This window comes from Notolabrus celidotus, chromosome 6 (assembly GCF_009762535.1).
Source record: "Notolabrus celidotus isolate fNotCel1 chromosome 6, fNotCel1.pri, whole genome shotgun sequence".
Taxonomy (NCBI): domain Eukaryota; kingdom Metazoa; phylum Chordata; class Actinopteri; order Labriformes; family Labridae; genus Notolabrus; species Notolabrus celidotus.
This window is the reverse complement of record NC_048277.1, coordinates 22,837,524-22,858,873: the sequence shown is the minus strand read 5'-3', so window position 1 is coordinate 22,858,873 and position 21,350 is coordinate 22,837,524. Positions and strand designations below refer to the sequence as shown.

At 41.1% G+C, this 21,350-nt stretch overlaps 1 long non-coding RNA gene across 7 annotated transcripts in view; it reads right to left on the bottom strand.

Moving 5' to 3' along the window:
- Nucleotides 1–14,354: 14,354 nt before the first annotated feature.
- The window catches only part of LOC117814819, a 42,731-nt gene continuing 35,735 nt past the window's right edge, over nucleotides 14,355–21,350 (bottom strand). For 6 of the 7 annotated variants that reach the window (XR_004631641.1, XR_004631642.1, XR_004631644.1 and 3 more), the window contains 2 exons: nucleotides 17,857–17,983; nucleotides 14,355–14,812 (listed from right to left, as the gene is read on the bottom strand). This is a non-coding gene — a long non-coding RNA (uncharacterized LOC117814819). The remainder of the gene's footprint in view (nucleotides 14,813–17,856; nucleotides 17,984–21,350) is intronic. The other variant, XR_004631645.1, reaches the window with a different exon arrangement.

Genomic DNA, 21,350 nt, shown 5'->3' with positions numbered 1-21,350 from the left:
CAACTGATGGAGGAAGTGAAAGTTGGAGCTCTGTCATCAAGTAAGAACAATCAACCTGTAACCACAACACAGGCCCTAGCAATTTTCAGGAACCCTGTTGTGAACAAAATAGTGAAGTATCATATTTCATATTTAAAAAGGTCAGAGCAACACAGTGGCACACTCCTCATATTTCCATTTGGCACCTCCTTATCCCTCTTTTGCAGTTGTGTAAAATAAGTTTCAATGACTACTGGACTACTTCAGTACAATATTTGCTTAGTTGCTTGTTTAATAATCCTAGTTTATGCTCATGTGTACTTGTACCTCACAACGTATGGGGGCAAACATTAAATGATTGTCTTGACAAATTCTAGTAAACACAACTATTAGCATTAATGGAGGATGACAGTATTACCTGCAATGGAGTGTTTCTACAGTGTTGTTTTGCTTCTCTTACTCAAGTCAAATATCTGAATACTTCTGTCACCACTGTGCTTCTCTCAATCTTTGCATATTGAAAAAAAAAACTGGACCTTGTGTTTATACCTGGAAACAGCGTGGAAAAATCAATGGAATCAAAGGGAGGTTCCTGCTCAGTAAATACCAACCCCCACATGAATTCTGTCTGAGCCTGGATAAGCAGATTGGTGGTGACTGACTAATGATTTCTATGTGACAAGCTGTGCAGCACCTGTGGCTCCCTCTGACTATTTATTCCCAGCTTCACTTTATGCAGCGAGAATCTGATGTCAAATCAATGAGGCTGGGAAAAAGAAGTCTTTTGTTTCATCAAGAAGAGGTGAGATTAAATTGAACATGCTGAAAACACTGAAAACTATAAACTGGCCCAATCAATGAACACGTATCTCCAATTTGATTGTCAGGTGAAGTGAAATATAAATCTACTACGAAAAATTAACCTTTAAAAAATCCGTTATGGTATCTGGAACATCTGTTGTACCCAAAATTATTATCATTAGGGCTGTTACTGTTAGCTCACTAGAATTTGCAAGTTGTCAGAATAATGTCTTTAATAACTGAATAAATGTTCTAGATCCATCCATTCATTATCATATTATTTTAGCCTGTACATATAAGTCATGCCTATTTTTTGTTCTTTTTTGTATTTATAGCTGATGTTATTGTTATTACATTTTTTTATTTTTTTTATTTTGTATGTCTTATTCTTATGCCTTGTACACAGAGAGCACAGTTTACCTAAGTCAAATTCCTTCTGTGTTCTAGCATACCTGACCAATAAAGCTGATTCTGATTCTGATTCTGATTCTGATTCTGATTCTGATTCTGATTCATTATCTTGACCGTTTATCCCGTTAGGGGTCACGGGGGGCTGAAGCCTATCCCCAGAGGTGGTTCTGGGGAGGGGCCAACAGAGGCCAGTGACCCTGTAAAACTGAACCTGGACCCCCCTGTGGCCCTCCCTCCTCAACAAACAAATATTATACAATAAAAAACGCTTCGGTATCGCGCTGATGTTACAGCCGGAACACATGCGTGTGGCACTTGGTTCCAGTCCCTTAGAGCGCTAAGGGACTCATGTTGAGTGTAAACAGCCAAACAGCTGCTGTCAGTCTGCATTTTGATATAGTACACAGTAGTATTTAGGTCTAGTATATAGAGATGCACTGATTTTTTGCCAGTTTGTTCTCAGCCGGTCCTCGCCCTTCTCAGTCTCTTTTGTCAGGGTTGAATGTGTCCCTCTGACAACACCCTTAGCCCCATCCTGGCCCCCCCAGTAAAATTGGTCTAGAACTGCCACTGCCTATCCCAGCTGGCTTCGGGCAGAAGGCAGGGTACACCCTGGACAGGTCGTGAGCCAATCACAGGGTTAACGCAGAGAGACAGACAACCATTCAAGCACACACTCACACCTACAGGCAATTTAGAGTGATCAATCAACCTGGTAAGCATGTTTTTGGACTGTGGGAGGAAGCCGGAGTACTCGGAGAGAACCCATGCATGCACAGGGGGAACATGCAAACTCCACACTGAAATGCACCTGCCCGGCCGGGGATTTGAACCAGGAACCTTCTAGGTGTGAGGCAACAGCTACCCACTGCACCACCATGCAGCCGAGGCATACAGTATAAATAAAGTTTTCCTCGCCTAATGTGTCCATGAACATGTTCGTATGCAAATGATTGTGGAGCCTTCAGTAGCACAGATCAATAACTGTCCTTTTGGGTTGCTCATTAGCAGTGAGGACTGGTACAGGCAATCATTAATGGCAAAAGATCTGATTAAGACTAAATGAAGAAAGTGGGGGAGGGGAGGAAGAACCACTTCATTACCTCCACATATACTTGATCACTTTATCTATAAAGTCCCTCCCTTTGCATTTCCTTATCAGGCAATGTTTTGTTGTTATATTTTGTTTTTTGTTTGTTATATATTGTTCATGCTATAAACCTAATTTCTTAAGTCCAAGTTTAGGGACTACAAGGGCTATTTTTACCTCAAATTGAGGTCTAATGGAATATGAGAAAAAAAAAAGAAATAGAAGCAAATAAAGTAAACTACTATATATTAAACACATTTTTGTTCACATGGACATGCATGAACCTGGTCAGAGGCAACATAGATGTAGTAAATCAAAACTCAGATAAAACAAACAGACAACCCTTCTCGCCCGCTACGCTCAGCCTCAGAAAGGCGCCTAGTGCTTCCAGCACATCAGGCCTCAAAATCACTAGCTCGACTCTTCTCTTCTGTTGTCCCTAAATGGTGGAATGAATTGTCCAACTCCATTCGATCTGCAGAGTCCCTCTCTACTTTCAAAAGACAGCTAAAGACCCAACTCTTTAGGAAATACTATGCACTTAGCTAGACTATTCTCCACTGTTGTCCCCAGTGGCAGATCGTGTCATCCAGCTAAAGTTGACTCACACTGTCCTGCTCTACTCTGGGAACCTGTGTTCAGCTCTTGAGTGACCCAGCACTTGGTACTGTGGTCATTATTGTGGTGATGTTGAGTTAATTGTTTTTGATGATAATGGAAGGTCTTAAATTGTTTGGTTGCTTCATTGTAGATGTTCCTTATTTTACAAAAAAATAAAATAATAATAAAAATCCTTATTTACTTTTGTGCATAGCCTTCACGCTGCTTGGCAGTACCTGCATCCAAAAACACTTTGTAACTCTTACTGATCTTGTTTCCTCTTGTCTAGATCTTTGCTTGTGTTGTTCTTGTTCTCGTATGTACGTCGCTTTGGATAAAAGTGTCTGCTAAATGACATTGTAACATTGTAACAAAATTCAGCGAGAAACAACCATGCATGAACATCTCAGTTACAGCTTCTCATTTAAAAATCCCACTGTTCAGTTTTTAGATAAATATGTTCATAACTGGCTGCTTTAACTCAAGATAAATAATTCATTGGATGCTTGCAGCTATGTGTTCTGCTCGAAGACATAATCTTTCCTAATCCAACAAGGGAAAACGTGTACAAGTGAGAACACTTCCTGCAGATTCTAATATCACATTATCATGCATGGGATTGCTCAACAAATTTATAAAACCTACACAAGAAAACTGTTTATCATCACATGCTGTGTTTTGTAGTTGCTTGTGCGCTAAGTGCATCTTACCCTGTTATACATAATCTGTGGAGAGCGCAGGAGAACAGGGAGGTGTGCAGTGTGTCCCCCATTTAGGTAAAGGGGGCTCTGGGTGGGGCTTGGGGGCTGGGGGGGGTGGGGGGGGTCCTCAGTGACACAGAGTCGATCTATGGTCAGAGCTTTCTGTAACATAATCAGAATTCAGCACACAGCCTGCAAAGTGCAGCAAATGGGCTCTTCATTGGAGTGACAGCTCCGGGTCTGCAGCCACACAGAGCTTCAATTAGGCTGCCAGAGCCAGCCACCTCCCAGGAGCTTTCTCTTCATCCACATATTCCACCTCTCCTGTCCTCCACCTTTTATTTCTTCCCCTGAATCCTTCATCTGACACATACCTCACTCTTTTCCTACACTTTTGCCTTCAGCCCCCTCCCTGTCTGCCTGTCTGTCTTGAAAGCACCATCCTCCTTGAATTTCCCATGCCACCATCCGCATGTGACAAGTGGAAATACTTGTAGCGTGCTAATGGACACAGATGTCAATGGGGTGTTGGAAAACTGAGGGACAGTTCACAGTTCACAGAAGTGAAAAAAATTAGAGGATGTAGAGGTTTACACAGCGAGTCTCTCTTCAGCACAGGAACTCAGAGCTGTTTTTTCCCTTCTTATGTCAGTGCTGCTGTTGTGGAGGGATTAATCAAGAAATAATGTGGTTAGGGAAAGACACAAAAGACACTTTATATCACTCATGATATCACATATGCAGACATGAATGCAGAAGGGGCTGATGGTTTTACACACAATTGCTTGTTAAAATTGAAAACCAGAAGAAACACCTAAAAATGAGGTGAGTCAACTTGTACATATTTCATAATAACAGACCATGATAAAGATTTAGGGTGCTGATGTTTTGTTTTTGTTTTCTTAATTATCCACAATTAAACACAAAGATATGATATATGAAGCATGATTTGGTCCCACTAATCTGATATGCATAATTCTGTTTAAAAATAAAAAAACAAAAAAATAAAAGCTTGCGTTATTTACAGACGTAAATTCAATATTGAAAAAAACTGTAATTTTGCTCATTTGAATGTGTCCTGTGAGAAAAAAAAAAATCAATTGCAGGGTTTGCCTTAGAAAAGAAAAATCTGCTCCAGATGTAATCATATCTTTGCCCTGTCAGCAAAATGAAATCAAATCCAGAAAGAGCCAGAAGGTTTAGAGCTTTTGGAAATGTGGCAATAAAGAAAGAGAAAGAAGGAGACGGAGAGAGGGAAATAGAGAGGGGGGTACACAGAGGGACAGAGGTGTGTCAGTGTGTGTGAGTGTGTGTGTTTTTGTGTGTCAAGGGCAACATGCAGCTTTGACTCAAGGACGTGTGAGGCTGACAGCCAAAGCCGCACCTCAAGAGGTCCACAGTGAGAGCAGAGCCGAGGATTATCAGTAAATCAACGTCTGTCAATTTCTGCAAATGCTGCCATAAACAGACAGGACGAGCACGTAAAAGCAGGTCGGCCCTGGGCGTAATGAAGAGGGAGGATGAATGAGGGTATCCAAACATACAGCTCAGCGACGGTAAAGACACCAGATAACAAAAAATATGACCTCCAGATTGAATGAAACACTCATTCAATAAAACCTCACATTGATGGTACTGAGTATTACTAAAGGGCTTTAGCTTTCTGACTAGATTATATTTGTTACAGTGACGGGTAATATTAGCTTTACCTATGTGATGTCTTTTCACGGTATACAGTTCCTGTTAATTCTAACAATAATAAAGCCCTGATTCAATATGTTGGGGGAGTTTTTCCAATTAAGATTCATATTGTAAATAGTTTGTGGTGAAGAAAGCACTATCCTTAACCCTCCTGTTATGTTGAGGGTCAAATTGACCCTTTTTAATGTCTATTTTAGGCAATAAATGTCTTCCAAATCAGCTAAATGCAGCATAAAAATCTGGGCAGCATGTGACAGAAGAGTAGTCATGTTAATTTATCAACATCACTTCACAAAAATAAAAACATTCAAAATGTAAAATAAAATAAACAAAAAATTATGTCATGTAAAACTATTGTATTTATACTTAGGGCTTTCCAATGTACATTAAAAAAAGTTTTAAAGTGAATTTTAATGAAAATGAGTGAGTTATCCTCATTAAACCACGATCTGTGAGAATTAAAGAACACCAATGAACCAAATCTTTATTTAACTGGTTAGTAATGGAGTTAAAAATTAGATTAAAAAATTGTGTATTTGGATTTTTTGGGGTTCTGACACATTTGGATAATTGAATATGCCCCGGGTCAAATTGACCCAGGAACATTATTGCTGTTCCAGAGAAACTAACACAACAGGAGGGTTAATTTAAGTACCCACACAAAAAATTGAAATCAGCCCATAACATTAAAGATATGGGATTTATGCATTATTTAATGGAGCAGTGTGTAGGATTGTATGGCAGCCAGCCAGGAAGAAGGTTGCAGGATTAAACAAACAAATAACGTTCCATCACTTCGGCCTGTATCCTCTGCCAATCGATCCCTTGATCTCACAATCTGAACCCTTAATTAAAATTTCCTCTTAATTTACATGAAGGATTAAAACATCGGAAATTTTCTTTTACAAATAACTGACCCTGATATTCCAATTTGCCAATAGCATTTCAGTGCTGTGGGGTGCTGGTGGCCTAGCAGTCTAAGCGCCCCACATAAAGAAGCTACAGTCCTAGTCGCAGGGGTCGCCGGTTCGTTTCCCAGCCAGTTGACCATTTCCTGCATGTCTTCCCCCACTCTCTACTCCCCACATTTCCTGTCTCTTTTCAGCTAACCTATAAAAAAAATAAAGGCAAAAAGGCCAAAAATGTACTTAAAAAAACAAACAAACAAACAAACAAACAAACAAACAAACAAACAAAAACATTTCAGTGCTGTTGTATCAAGGTGTAACACTTCCACCCTACAACAGATCACAAAGATAAATGTGAGGGGTTATGAAATCATGACTTGGGGACTAAAAAGAGAAAGGTTTGCCGCACAAACTTGGATTACATTTTCCAGTTGTTTTACATTAACTTCAAAATAACTTTCCCTGTCTTTAGATCCATTTGAATGAAACCGAAAGTGAAGTTTTGAAGTCAGGAGCCCCTTTTACACACATCTCTTTCATAGATTGAAAAAAACAATATGGTTGGGAACAAGCAGTTTTTTCCTAAAATGTGCGTTTTATTTCATCTGACTGTGTTTCTTTGTAATATAATTTTAATCAGGAGAATAGGGGTGTTTCCCAGCTATCAAAGGAGTGTAGCAGAGTACAGTTTTTAACTCTGATGACAGGCGGAGGACTTCAAAGCAGCTTGAATCTGAAATACTCAAGGTATCTACAACTACTGTGAACTTGTACTTAACTGACTGCAGTAAGTAGTAGCATTGTAGAGGCCATGGAAATGTGTACTCTCTTAAACCCAGAGTGTTTCCTGTTAAATCCTAAGCAAACACATAATGAGGTATGAATAAGCCTGTGGGGACAGTGAAGTAATCTAGTCCCTCGGCCTCACCAGCAGAAGGCAGTTTCTCACAGCCAGCCGCAGCACAGCCAGTATCATTGACTGCTTCTCCCTGCCGGCTCAGTCTGACCTTTCCAAAATGCTATACAACCCAGGCTTAATGACTAACACACTGAGTGACATTTACAGACGCCAGCACTGTGTTGAATAGTTCCCAGAAACATCAAAACAATGATGTCGCTTTGTACCCAAAACGTGCCCCCAAAAGAGAAAGGAGAGGAGACTTGAAATGAAACTAAGCATTTGAAACAAACTAATTTTTACTTTTCTACTTACTGTTAAATGAAAAAATATGGAATTCAACTGTTTATCCTGTTGGGTATAGCCTTAATAACAATTGGCTGCTCAAGACCATTTACTGCATAAAAACATGGATGAAGCAGCTAAACCTCATCTTGGTGTGCAAAAGTGAAGCCAAAATACTAGTGATGGGTCCCCCTGTGTCGAGGCTTCGAAGAGTGTGCCGAGGAATCCAGGAAGATTTCTGCGAAGCGTGTATCGAGGCTTGTGTTGATGACGTATGTGGTGACGTTCGAAGCCTCGCCTGTACTACTAGACTGATTCGGGTTGCAGGTTTGGTGCGCAATTTGGAATATAAGGGGCAGCGCACAGTCACAATCTTCTCCCCAATTTTGTTTCCACTTTCCCTTTTGACCCGGCCATTGTATCATAAAGACAGACACCATATCAAGAAGTTCATTATTCATGTGATTGGCATCACAAACATCATCTATTTATTTATTCATTTCAAAGCTTCACACACCAAAGGGATGGTGTCATTATAATCACTGCGCTTATTTTACATTTATTGTCCACTTGATGGCGCAGTGGAGCAAATGGAGCACCTGAAGCTTCGGCCCATGAGTGAACCAATTGGATGGAAAGCCTCAATGCTTCACAAAGCTTCATCTCGCCATCACTACAAAATACCCTCCACAACAAGTGCTGAGGGGGAACATACCTCACTCTTGGGGCGGCAGTAGCTCAGTCCATAGGGACTTGACTTAGGAACCAAAGGGTTACCGGTTCGTAGTCCCAGTATGGATGAAGTTTGACAAGTGGACTGGTGGCTGGAGAGGTGCTGGTTCACTTGCCTGGGCACTGCCAACATGCCCTTGAGCAAGGCACCAAACCCCCAACTGCTTGGGATACGCTGGTTGATGGCAGCATCCTCACTCTGACATCTCTCCCTAAGTGCATGTCCACTGCATGTGTGTGCATTGTATGTATATACCAGAAACTGTGAAATTGAATTTCCCCCTGGGGATTAATAAAGTACGTTCTTCTTCTTCTTCGAAATGCAGCACTTGTTGAGGAAGGTACACCACACCATGACAGATTCCTGTGTCATTTAGAAGGTCTCCCCTTATAAAGTTTTTAAAGAAACAAGTGGATCCACCCTTGTCTTTCCTTTCCATATTTGAATGATAGCATTGTTGTTTTTCCAAGTTGTCCATTAATGTCAAGACATTATCGTTGTTATCTTTTTTTTGCGCCACAATAATCGTTTGCTGACTGTCTGATATTGTGTCAGCCCTGTTTCTGACCAATACTGCAGCCAGTTAGTACATTGTTGTGGCTTCACTTTTGGGGAGCTGTCATGTCGTCCATTTTTAATCCAGTCTGTGGTAAAAGCAAAACAATCCCAATGAATTAAACATCTAATCTACAAATTAAAAATCACACCACACTCTGTCTAAGCATGTGGAAAGGCCATGAAGATTGATGAGGGAGCAGTGGGTGTGTCTCCTCTGTAATACATCATTCCTGTTTTGGCAGGACTGTCAGTGGGATTGAATTTACATCAGAGGGCAGACAAGTGATGCAATGATGTCAACACCCCAACCACACACCTCTTCCCGAAAACATGGCTCTGAGGTCATGAGAGTCACCTGATGTGATTACAAAGCTTCCACCCAAGATCCTGTCAGTATATAGAAATCCTGAGAGTACTCGGCCTGCATCCCGATTGTCCTAGTATAAAAGAGGAGGGCAGTAGAGCAGCTGCTGTTACAGAAGGGGTCAATGGGCCCAAATGATGACCACATAAATTGTTCCCATGCCAGTGGGAGCATTACTGAGGGGAAGATGGCTATTCGGAGTGCTGTTTGGTTTACATTCATCAGTCATAGCTTTCATGCAGCCTTGGAAAAGTCTATTTATCATATGTAGTAAGGAATTAATGGCATTAGCCGGGGTCCATCAGAGGGTTAAAGACTTACATTAGCCTCATATCGACCGTGGAGAGTGAGGGCATGAACGGCTAACGGGGTATTGTGCATTCTAGGTGCATCATTTACATTTCTAAAATCAGATAAGTACACAGAGTAGAGACGTTAACCCCCCAACCCTTTTTTGTTTGGGACAATGATATGATCTTTATTGACCAGGATGTGCTATTCAGCAGAGTCCCAAGACAGCCAGCCACATAGAGATGGACAGATGATTGGCTATTAGCTTGAGCTAAACCTGATAAAAGACAAGCCAGACAATAGCTGACACTGCCGGAACAGCTTCATTGTGAAGCAGGAGCAGCACATCTTTATTCAGAGGTGATTGTGAGGTTACACATTTAGCTGAGGTGGGAATAACCGAATAGCTTTACACGGTCTGCTCCAGCTGCAGAGTACAGATACAGGGGGCCTGCACGGCACTTCAAACAGAGCAGCTCAGCCCAACCTGCACGCCAGATGGGAGCGAAGGAGCTCTCTGTATCCCCACTCTGTGCTTATCAGGGAACAACAGGAGAGCGAGGTAAACAACTGGGGAATTAGCAGTAAATAAGTGTGGTTAGTGGGGTATTAATGAAGAATCATGCAGGGTTTTGTCAATACAGCTCCTGGGGAATGCCTCTGAGGTAATTTTTATTTTCTTCTTGTGTTTTGGTGCCAGATGATGTTAGAATCACTGATAAAAATGTTCAGTGCTGTGTTTACTTGTTCAGTCAAAGAGGTAATATTAAACACGTGCTCGGGGCTCCTCCACATAACAGAACCTTGGCTCATGATGACCCTCTGAGTTCAAGGTCTCTAATGCTCATAGCTCTTGTATTTTAGACTCAGACAGCACCGCCCACATTCATAGTCTCCCCCTCCCACACAAGCCCTGGCTCGCTCTATCGCCTTTCTTCCTGCTTTTGTCTATCAAGGCCGGCCTGCATCACATCTCTTTTCAGTCCATGACTTGTGTATACGGAACAGCGCCTGATGCATGTTGGCCTTGTTGATCGCATTATCTGCACAATGTCTTCCATTTCTGAGACAAAATCTTACAACGGAAAATTTATCTGTGTCTGCATTCTGGCGCAGACGCAACACAAAAACAGGGAATCACAACAGCAGATAGTCAAGGTTGGAGTTGAATAAGAAGATATGTTCCACTGCTTTTAGAAGCAGACCAAATTGCCAGCTTTATTCAAATCTCTGGTTCTGTTTTGCTAATTTTTGTACTGTCTTACAAGAATATTTTTGACTGTTATAATATATTTCTGATGGTGAAAACTGGACAATTACTACCAACACTTCAGAGTAAAAATAATAAGCCACTAGATGTCACTGTGGTCCCATCAGATCTCCTGTCAGCCGATCAACCAACACTAACCCCTGTGTGAGGACTGTCGCGGTAACTGGATCCTCAGTCTAACTGCGTGTAAAATGCACTGCTGCAATATGTGGAAAGTGTCTGCAAAGCTATTACTATTCAAGACCAGTTTCACATTTCCCGTCCTCACGTCTGCAACACTCGAAAAACCACAACAATGCCCAGCGGCAGAGGGCTCGGAAATTACTGTACACTGCAGGTCTGCTGGAGAAGAACTGCATACATTATGGTGGATGTGAACCCCGGGGTCCTGCCTGCAGGGAGTACCAGAGCCCTGCCAATAAAAAATACATAAAGGATTATTCCCTGTTATTATTGAATACTATAGCAGCGATGATGCTTGCTGATCAGTTTGACAATCAAAAACATGACAACTGATAAGATTCTGACTCAGGTCATGTGCAAGGTACATTCTTTCCACCACAAATAAATTAAAGCAGAAATCAAAGTTAAAAGAATAGAAAAATTATCAATGACTGCACCTTACCCTGAATATAGCCGTAATGGGATTGTCCTGCCTGCAAATGTGAATGAGGGGTGCCTAACCGACTGATTTGTTTTCATCTTCTTGGTCCACCTGTAACATTTGTAAGATGTATAACCTGTTTTGTGTATCTTTTATTTGCTAGTAGTGTGTCCTTTTGTAAAATGTCTGAGCTGCCCTGTTTATATTCTTGTTTGTTTGTTTGTATGTTTGTTTTAATTTGAAAAAACCCCAGTAAAAATATGATTGGAAAAAAAAAAAGACAGAAAATGTAACATCTTAAAAATCCTATCAGATCAAATTCCCCTTCTTTTCTTCCTGCCATCTTTTTTTCTCATAATAAGTTTCTCTGTCATCAAAAAGCCATGTGAAGGTCTAAACACACAGCAGGTCTACCTGTCTGCTGCTTTCAAGCCTCTGTTTGTTCTGACTGATGGGGAAAAAAGTAATCAGATTCTTTTCAGGGCAGCCATTGCACAAAAATCAATACAATATAAGGAGACCTGATGAATTTGAAATTTGTACTCAGAGTGGATATTGATCAGTCTCAGTCAAAGTCCTTTGAAAGCTCATGTAGATTTACAATCGATGTGTAGTTTAAAACACATAACTCCACCACTATAAATCCACTAGAAGAACAAGAACGCTTGTAGGTAAATGAACAGTGATGGATTACTTGTTTTGTTGTGTTTTATAAACTGAGGTGCTCAAACTTTTGCCTGTATCGGGTATAATTTTGACAACACACATCACTTGTAGTGAAGCAGCATGACTCACAGAGAGCTGGGCAGGGCAGGGCTGGGCGTGGGGCTCTTGTCTACAGGAGGGACTATTTAATCAAAGGACCCCCCCTTCCTTGTTCCAGAGAGAAGGGTGGGGCATTGGGAGGTTCTGTATGCTTATTGCCATCACACAGTCTACAAATTACCCCTGACATTAGAGCATTTTCAATAATGATGTTACAGCAATCATAATTTCATTAGGAAATAACAATCTTGGATTAGTTGCAGTGTTGATGTAACCTTGATATGATTGACTTGGCACTGCGGCCCAGCAGACAGAGCCTGTATCATGTGTAACTGAAACTAACTTGCTCAAGTATTTCCTTTGCTCATCAAAATGAGAGCTGTGTGCTGGAAGGTATCCTCCAGACCCTTTTTCTAATATCATTAGAGGCGGATACACATCGCTCGGACTAATCCAGCTGCTCCCCACAATTACATTTTGGCATCTTGGACCTATCCGACCCATGTTCATTGCTATGGTGCTTTCCGGGCAAGACTTTATGATTGTGTTACTGGTTGGAGAGGGATTCTAGTAAAATACTTAAAGGATATTTTATATCAAATTCTGCAGCACAAATTGTCTTAAGTGAATTAACAAAAGTTGACGGGTAACAGATGATACAATTGTTGCACATCTAGCTCTACCTTTACTGTATAGCCGGTGAAACACCCTAACAGACTGACTGTGATATGACTGAAAAATAGATTATTTGAGGCTCAACTAACACCAGAAACATGCAGTGCCCTTTGGAAGGACTCAAAACTAAGTAGTAATAAAACCCCAGAGCATGGGAAACATGTTTTGTCTACATAAACAAACTGTATGACATTTATAGAAATCAGATTATCCAGCAGGAGGAAGCTGCATACAGCACATCTCACACAGAGACTCTCTCCAGACCTTCCTCTGCATCTCACAATTTGAATGTTGGCTCACAAACAGACCCTTCATTAACCTGACATCTGGAGGCCATCTAATAAGCAGACTTTTCCTTGAAGCACAGCTCCAATCTGTCTCTCTGAAATGAGGGTGCTGACCTGCGATGAGCACCGAGGACATCAAGTCCATGTGTGTTTGAGGAAGGCGGTCACAGAGGAAATACAGTGCACTAAGCTATGCGTAGTCACACAGGGCTGTCTCTGTCTGCCTAACATGTATTTGTTCTGCTTGTCTGAGCCACCTGCACACAGACACATGAATTACACTGCAGGGATGTTACTCTCTGTTCTATCAAATACAGATTTAACGGGCTATTGAACCCTTCGATCACTCTGGTTCAGCCAGCTCTCTTTTTTTATATCCAAAGCTTGGACCGGTAATTTATGGTGTTTTGGAGTCTAACGCACCAATTTTCTGCCTCAGCACAGGAGGTTGTACAGAGCAGCTGCAGAGATGATGTTCCTCTCCATCCAGCAGCAGGCAACCAGTTGCAGCAGAGGCCCCCCTGGCACTGTCCATGGTGCTGGAGAGAACAAAAGCATCAAAGCTGGAGCCCTCCTCCTGGTTCCTCTCGTAACAAGGAGGGGCTGAAGCAGTGAAGGGGGAGGCACCATGTGTACTTGATTCAATTAGGCAGTCTGTGAGGCCTCCCCTGGGAAAAACACTGCAAAAGAAGGGGGTTGCAAGCCTGTCTGATATAGTCGTTGAAAACCAACCCTTTGCCCTTACTGAATCCAGCTCATTAGTCAGCTGAGTGAGTGTTGATCATCTCAAACAGTGTCCTCAGCAGACGACAGCACGAGGAGCAGCAGATCTGTAATGGCTCTGTTGAGGTGATGCAACATAGGGGATGAAATAAAGCAGCCTTGTTTGGATTTGCAATGATTGGTGAGTGTTTGCACTTTGGAGAATTGCAAACTGAGGGGTGAAACAGCCATTTTAGGGGGAGCATTTATATACTGCACATTCCATCTCCATATGTGGGCAAACAAGTGGTTAAAAGGACTTTTATATAAAGAATTTTAGGTGGATCTGTTGACAACAATTTTAGTCATAGCAGGAACTCAGAATGAGGAAATAAACCAGAAGCAGAAATATCTCAGTCAGTCCAAGCTTGTGTGTGCAAAAGCATCAGTAGGAATCCTATCTTTCAGCCAACATCTGTCATATCCACTATCTGACTCACTCCGCTGAAAGTCCTGCATGTTTCAAAGTTTCCTCTGCATCACAGAGAAAAAGCAGAGCATTTATCTCCTTTGAATGTCAGACAGATAAATGCATTCCGGCTGCATTAGTATTCATTTTACGTTCTCCTGATTATTTGAAACACGGCAGATGTCTGTGTTTCTGCATTTGTATGATGTCACGGTTGCTTAGAAGCGATGGTGGAAAAAAAGGGAGTAAAAAAAAGGAAACATCTGTTTGGTCTGCTTTAATCAGTGCCACGCCATATCTGTCAACACCAATCTGTTTTCAAGATTATTATACAGAGATGTGAAACATAGAGTGCTGACAAATAACATGCTGATGCTGTTATCAAGGGTAAAGATGAAAGGTAAGCTGAAAGTGTCTAATGTGATATATGTTGTCTGATTCTCGGGTGACTTTAGTTCAGCACGCAATTTATACATTTCAAGACTTTAAGGTTAAATTATTTAGTTAAAAACAATCAACAGAAAACAAACTACACTCTGCTCTTCAGTGTCACAACATCCAAACTGCTCATGTGCAATCATATCCAGCGACAGGCCCACCAACCTGCAGCCAGACAGTCACACCTGCTGTGCTCTGGGACCACTCGGCTGTTGCAGCAATCATTGCCATCACAGGAACCAGAGATAATTGCACAGCTTCCACCCACCCGGCTGGCCTGATCTGTTAAAAAAAAAAAAATGGTATTCCTCCAGTGCAGCAATAACACTTGTCTAAATGAATGCACAGCACTTTACTGCATGGCTGACAGCCCCCATTTATTCTTCCGTCCAACTGGAAAGAAAAAACAAATTAATTTGGCACTTAAGGCCTCCACCCCTGTGAATAATGTATCACTGCTCACTCAAACTGCAACCCTACCCCCTAACCCCCAAATCACCACCATTATTCAGCCCTCTGTTATGATTTGCAGTTTTAGGTAACAGGGCTGTTAAAGAGTTTTCCATCAAACCTTATGGAATTACACAGAAAAATGAATCAGTGGCGCCTGATTTCATCAGCATATATCTTGAATCAATGTTACATTTATGTAAAGCACACATTATTCAACATTTACCCATTAAATACAGTATAAAAGGTCCATCTGTCACTGCAGAGAACATGAGCAAACTGTGATCTACACATTTCTAAAGAGTACTAAAAGCTTCATCCTCCTGTTCAGTCTGTATCAGGTTCAAGGTGCATTTGTGTCTTTGTTCGCTCCACACGGTCTAGTTTATGGTCCAGGCGTTAGAATAACAGCTCTCCAACAATTATCACTTCCGCACCCAGATCTCAGTAACACCTCTCCACCTCCCCTTGGGGAGGACAGACGTTGGGCTTCGCACTCTCTTGTGCCCCATTATATTTATGCAAATGAGAGCAAAATCAGGGGAAATCAGGGGGCATCCTCTCCTGTTAGTGCTAATTAGCTATGAATGCTATATTGAATACATTATGCATGAAGTCCCCATCTATACATTGTGACCTTGGAAACAAGTGAAAGTTTTAAACGTAACACCAAGAAGTCCTGATTTTCAACAGTCTAACAGAGCATCAAATAACTCAAATGAGATAAATCCTGTTAAGATCAGTGTTCATTTGCATTATAAAGTTAAAGTGGCAGTGTGGGGCATTTCTTTGTAGGGACTCATTGTCCAGGAACATAACACTTGTGAGTAGAACACACAGGAGAGCCATTCTAGGAGATCTATTAATATCATATGGCTACAGCATGCCAATGAATCAGTTCTCATAAAGGAGCCAAACAGCAGGAGAGAGACGGACTCATAGCTGGAGAGACACATCACATTCAAGATTGCTCCTCTGCTCCCGAGGGCCATTAAATGGTATTTTTCTCAGATCCAATAAAAGAGGCTGCATTAAGATAAAAATGTTGAAAAGCAATATTAAAGAGCAATAAAGTATGTTTAGTACCCTCTTCAGGCGAGTGGTGCACATATTTCTGTTTAGTAACTGAGCTGAGAAGTGCGGCCCAAGGCCTCAGAGACTACCTGGTGGGCACAGTGTGACAGACATTTACGGAAAATTGACTTTTGACAAAACAAAAATGAATATATTTTGTGATGGTTGTGTGATTCAGAAAATCTTGTTTCCTAAATGGGACACAATGTTAGAGACGGTGGCCAAAATCCACTGATGACTGTAACAAACAAGCATAAAATAAAAGCATGGATAAAATGAGCAGTGGTGGACAAAGTACACAGCTTCATTACTTAAGTCAAAGTTTAGATCCTCCTGGTCAAACATTACTCCAATACAAGTGAAAGTTGTTCAGTCAAATTATTACTTGAGTTAAAGTACTGGAGTACTTGCTTTTAAAAAAACTAAAGTATTCCAAGTACTTTTTAAAATATCTCAAAACGTATATTCACAAAGCATGAGTGGAGTCAAGAATGCATGGGTGTACATTATAAACTAAATATACTAAATATAAACTAAGTTACTACAAGCATAGGCAAGTTTAAAATGTTCATCTGGAATAAAACCAGTTTGTTAGCTACAGACCTCCACATGCTTTCTCAGGTTTGATGGTGATGTTTTGTAGGCTGTGATGAAGTTTGTGTGGTAAACTGATCAGAGATTTACAACAATACGAATCATTCTTTATCTCAAAAACCTCAAACGTGGGTTTAAATTATGGCTGTGGTGCTCAGGTAGAGAATCATCATCCTTCTCAGCCATAGTAATCATCACCCCGACTAAATGAATGGACTGATCTGAATAATGTTTGATCTGTGTCTGCTCTACGCTCAACCGAGGTACGGCTACACCATTGAGACAAACCAAGCACAAGTACACTAATAGTTTAAGGTCTTTGGGATCTGATTTCAGAAAAAGGAAATTCATGAGCTGACTTCAAAGCAAAAGTAGAGAGTAACTACAGCATTGATAAAAATGTAGTGGAGTCAAAAGTATGATCTTGTCTTTCAAATGTAGTGGAGTAAAAGTAATAAATACCCCCAAAAATAAAACTCAAGTAAATGTACTTTGTTACTGTCCACCACTGAAAATGAGCTTCTAAATTGGCTATTATGAAACATAAATTCAAGAGATTTTGAGGGGGGATTTAATCGTCTCCATCTGAGTGACCGTACTTTCAGAGATGATACGAATCAGTACCATGAGCAGGGAGCCAATTAATCAATATGGCTTCAATAGTAAGGAAAATGAGAAGAGACTCGCAAGGCTGGTTCATACAGAGTGATATGAGCATAAATATGAGCTAATATTGACAACTATCATTAACCAGCACAAATAATATCATTGTTTTGACAGGTGGTGACAGGACTCAGCCTTGACTCAGTGAAACTAAGTGTTGACAGCTAAGTGATGAAGTATGTGTAGAGAAAATCAACAATCCACACTTCTCTTATTGTCTCTAACATCTATAACAGTCCAACAAGAAACACAAAACAACTTGTTGTCATGACAATACATGTCATTCCTGTACACGTTTCACCACCTTATGAATAAAGCTGTACAGGAGTAAAACAAAGAGAATTCTTAGCGGTTAAGCTCCTCACTCACCTTTAGAGGGAGCTTTCCTACTTATAATTTCAGCCCCCGGAGGAGGAGTTACGTAGATGAACAAGGTATTTGCATACATAGAAAACACACAACACTGTGGAGATGCTTTGCTCTGAAGGATTCAGGGCGCATTCAAAACTTTGCAAAGAATCCTGGTTTAGCAAGAGTTTGGTTACCCATTTCTCCCTGTGCATGTTAAGCTTTTGTCCCAGCTCCGGCAAACAGTGAAGTGCAGTCTCCTTCCAGAAACCAAACGCTGTGCTTCCACACAGGCTGCATCTCGAGGGAAACAACCTGAGAGACCTGCAGCAAACACAGAGGAGGATCACAGCAACACACAACAAAGACTCAAAGACTTGGCTTCAGGAAATTAAATGCATTCATCAAAAATTCAAAACACACTCTTAGCTTTAATCTCCATCTCTAGTCTCCTGTAAATCTATATACAGCACAGCTTTACCCCAGGTTAATAATGCAGCTCTGGGTGGGGAGTGAGAGGATGTGATAATCAACAGTTGGCACAGCGCGGCCCATCCCAGCATGCAGTGCTGTTGTGGCATAGCTGGGGTGAGAGTGTGGCCGGCACCTGGCTGGTACCCTAAGGGGAGCTGGCAGATGGTCCCGACACCAGAGAGTGTCCGCGTTTATGGAGTATGACTAAGCCTACTGTTTTGGACATTACTCAAAGAAGGAGGGCACCTTCAGGACGAGAGGGGAAGCAGTGCCAAAGAGAGCAGGATTGGACAAAGGGACTCCAGTGGACAAGGCTGGAGAGGTTCGAGAGGGGTCACATAATGCCCCGGGCAGGCAGATGTTTCAGCTCATTAGGGCTCAAAAAGCAGCTTTGCATACCCAACAACTGAATTATTAATGTTTGCATCTCTCTGTAACCTGCCTTAAACCCTTGGACTGTGTGTTCTGGATCTATGCTCCAAAGTATATGTGCAGGTCTTCAGAAAAAACACCCCAGTTTGCTTTGGTGCATCTTTGTGTTCTGCCAGGCCGAGCACTGTTTAGAAACAGACACGTTGCCAGGAGTGTCATTTACACACTGCCTGATGAGCGCATACCCACAGGGACCTTAAAGCCTAAAATGTCATTCGCTGCGGCTCCTTTGAGCGCACGCAAAGGTCACCAGTGACACTGACTCCAGAGCGCTGTATTGATTTCCATTCTGCCATCATTATGCCTGACAATTACAGGCGGAACTGAAATTCTAATCATGGAAATACATTCAGCATGGGGATGTTTCTGGAATTGTAATGTAGTGTCAATACATGCATAATTCAAACTAAGGGCAGGGGCTCCTCTGGGTCGGGGTATTGGGGAATTTTCCAGAGGTGCATCAGCAAATGTTGAGATTTTAATCGTTGTTTGGTATTTTCAAATTCCAGACTGTTTTTAAATGTTAAATAAAAGGTGATATACAAATATGACTTCACTTAAAAGGGCTAAAAAACTCTTTGTTATCAACCATTTATCTACCCAAGAGTTTCTGAGTTCCCTATTCTAAAATATTCCTGTGGACCTCCTGCTAGACTCAAGCTGATATAACTCATTCTATTGGTCTTACTTTTACTATTATTATCAAAACTACTAATGTTAATCTTTGGCTATGATAACTAATATCAGTCTTCCCAATATTGTCATTGTTTGTAATATCAATTCTTACTGTAACAATAGACCTATTGACTTCAACTATCTAACAATTATTTGCTCACAACATTTGATATGCTGTCATTGCACTCTTTTCATCTAAATAGAAGCTTTAAATCAGGGGGGTCAAACATGCGGCCCATGGGCCAAAACCGGCCCGCCAAAGGTTCCAATCCGGCCTGCAGAACGACTTTGCAAAGTGAAAAAATGACAGAGAACACATTAACTGCAATTTTTTCAATAAAAGTAACTACTATTTTAAATTTGTCCTCTGGGGGTCGCATACAATCATAGCGCTGATGGAGCGCACCTGAACAGCACTTTTTTTTGCAGGACTTTTTTTCTCAAAGAGAGAAAATAGATGACTTGCTGTTTGCATAATCTGGTTGAGATTCATAAAGACTTTTAGAGCACTATAAGATGATCCACTAACTACCAATACTAGCACTACACCCCTGCATACAACACTGTCCAGCAAGCAAACTGTTCATGCTGGAGCTGAGGGGTCCAAAATAGTCAACTTTACCTTCTTCATTATTATAATCTATCTGTTCTTTTGCAGTAAACATTACACTCTCTGTCAGGTCAATGGGTAGCCTGTGTGTTTGGTGTGTTTGCAGCAGGTTACAGGGCTTAAAGAGTAAAATATTCAACCCACTATGAGACTCATCATGGCGAAAATACAACAGCTGTTTTTTGTAGAAACGTAGTTCATTAAATGAGAACATTTTCAGAATGTACTTGTACTTTTTTGCACTAAAACAAAGGGAAACATTTTAGAGTTGTCATTATTAATAGGTTATTATGTTATGATTTTACTGGTCGGGCCCATTTCAAGATCAACTTGGGCTGTATGTGGCCCCTGAACTGAAATGAGTTTGACGCCCCTGCTTTAAATGATCTGCAAAACATCAAAACTTGTTTTTATCAACATTTTGCACATTGTCAAAACTTTTTGGGAAGTAGTGTGGTAACTTATTCTTCCTTTAGGCACACATTTTTTATTTCTATTTAACCTTCATCTACTTAATACTTTATCTTGTTGTGGGCATCATGTCTGATGTTCTGTAGTGTTACTCTTTCTTCTTACATTGATATTACGTGGTATTTTTGCCTTTAATGGATAGGACAGATGCAGAGAGACAGGAAATGTGGGGAGTAGAGAGTGGGGGAGGACATGCAGCAAACGGTTGAGGCCGGGAGTCGAACCTGTGACCGCTGCAACGAGGGCTGTAGCCTCTGTATACAGGGCGCACGCTTAAGCTGCTTGGCCAATAGCGCCCCTGTTACTCTTAATATGTGATGTTAAGTTGGGCACCGGTATTGCCTCCAGGATTAATCAAGTTCTATTTTATACTATCAAATATATTCTTCTGCTATTCAACATCCACAGATGTCGTACTGATTCGGGAAATTTAACAGTATGAAAGTGAGCACAAGCACAGATGAAAACAGAGTTACAACGTCAACATTCACTATAGCACAACATTTGAATACTCTGATACAACTAAAACAATACTGTTTGTTTTGGCACAATTCTCTTTTTTACCTTTTAAAATGTTCATTCAGCAATGAAGACTTTCTCCTATATAGAACAACAGACACAGAGCTGTGTGTGTATGTTGAGGGTGAGTGTGTATGAAGTGGCCTGTTGCCTGCCTGAGCACAGATGGTGGCTGAGCAGGATGTACCAACCTGTACTTTTGCCCACATGCATGTGTGCGTATACACATACACACACATGCACTCACAGTGATCATATATGCATGGATGCATATGTAAATACTGCCCTCACACTTACACACCCACATGTAGGTGCTGATCAGCCAAGTTAAGGGCTCATTCTATGGCACAGGAAGTGACTGCTGATGGACAGAATGGCTATTTAAGAAGGTGTCACCCTTGTTTTACTAAGATGAGTCAAAGCCAAACATTTCCTGTAATCAAAACATGCATTTTCTTTTTTTTTTTAATGGTAACGTAAGACATTCAGACATGTCGATCAAAGGCTGAC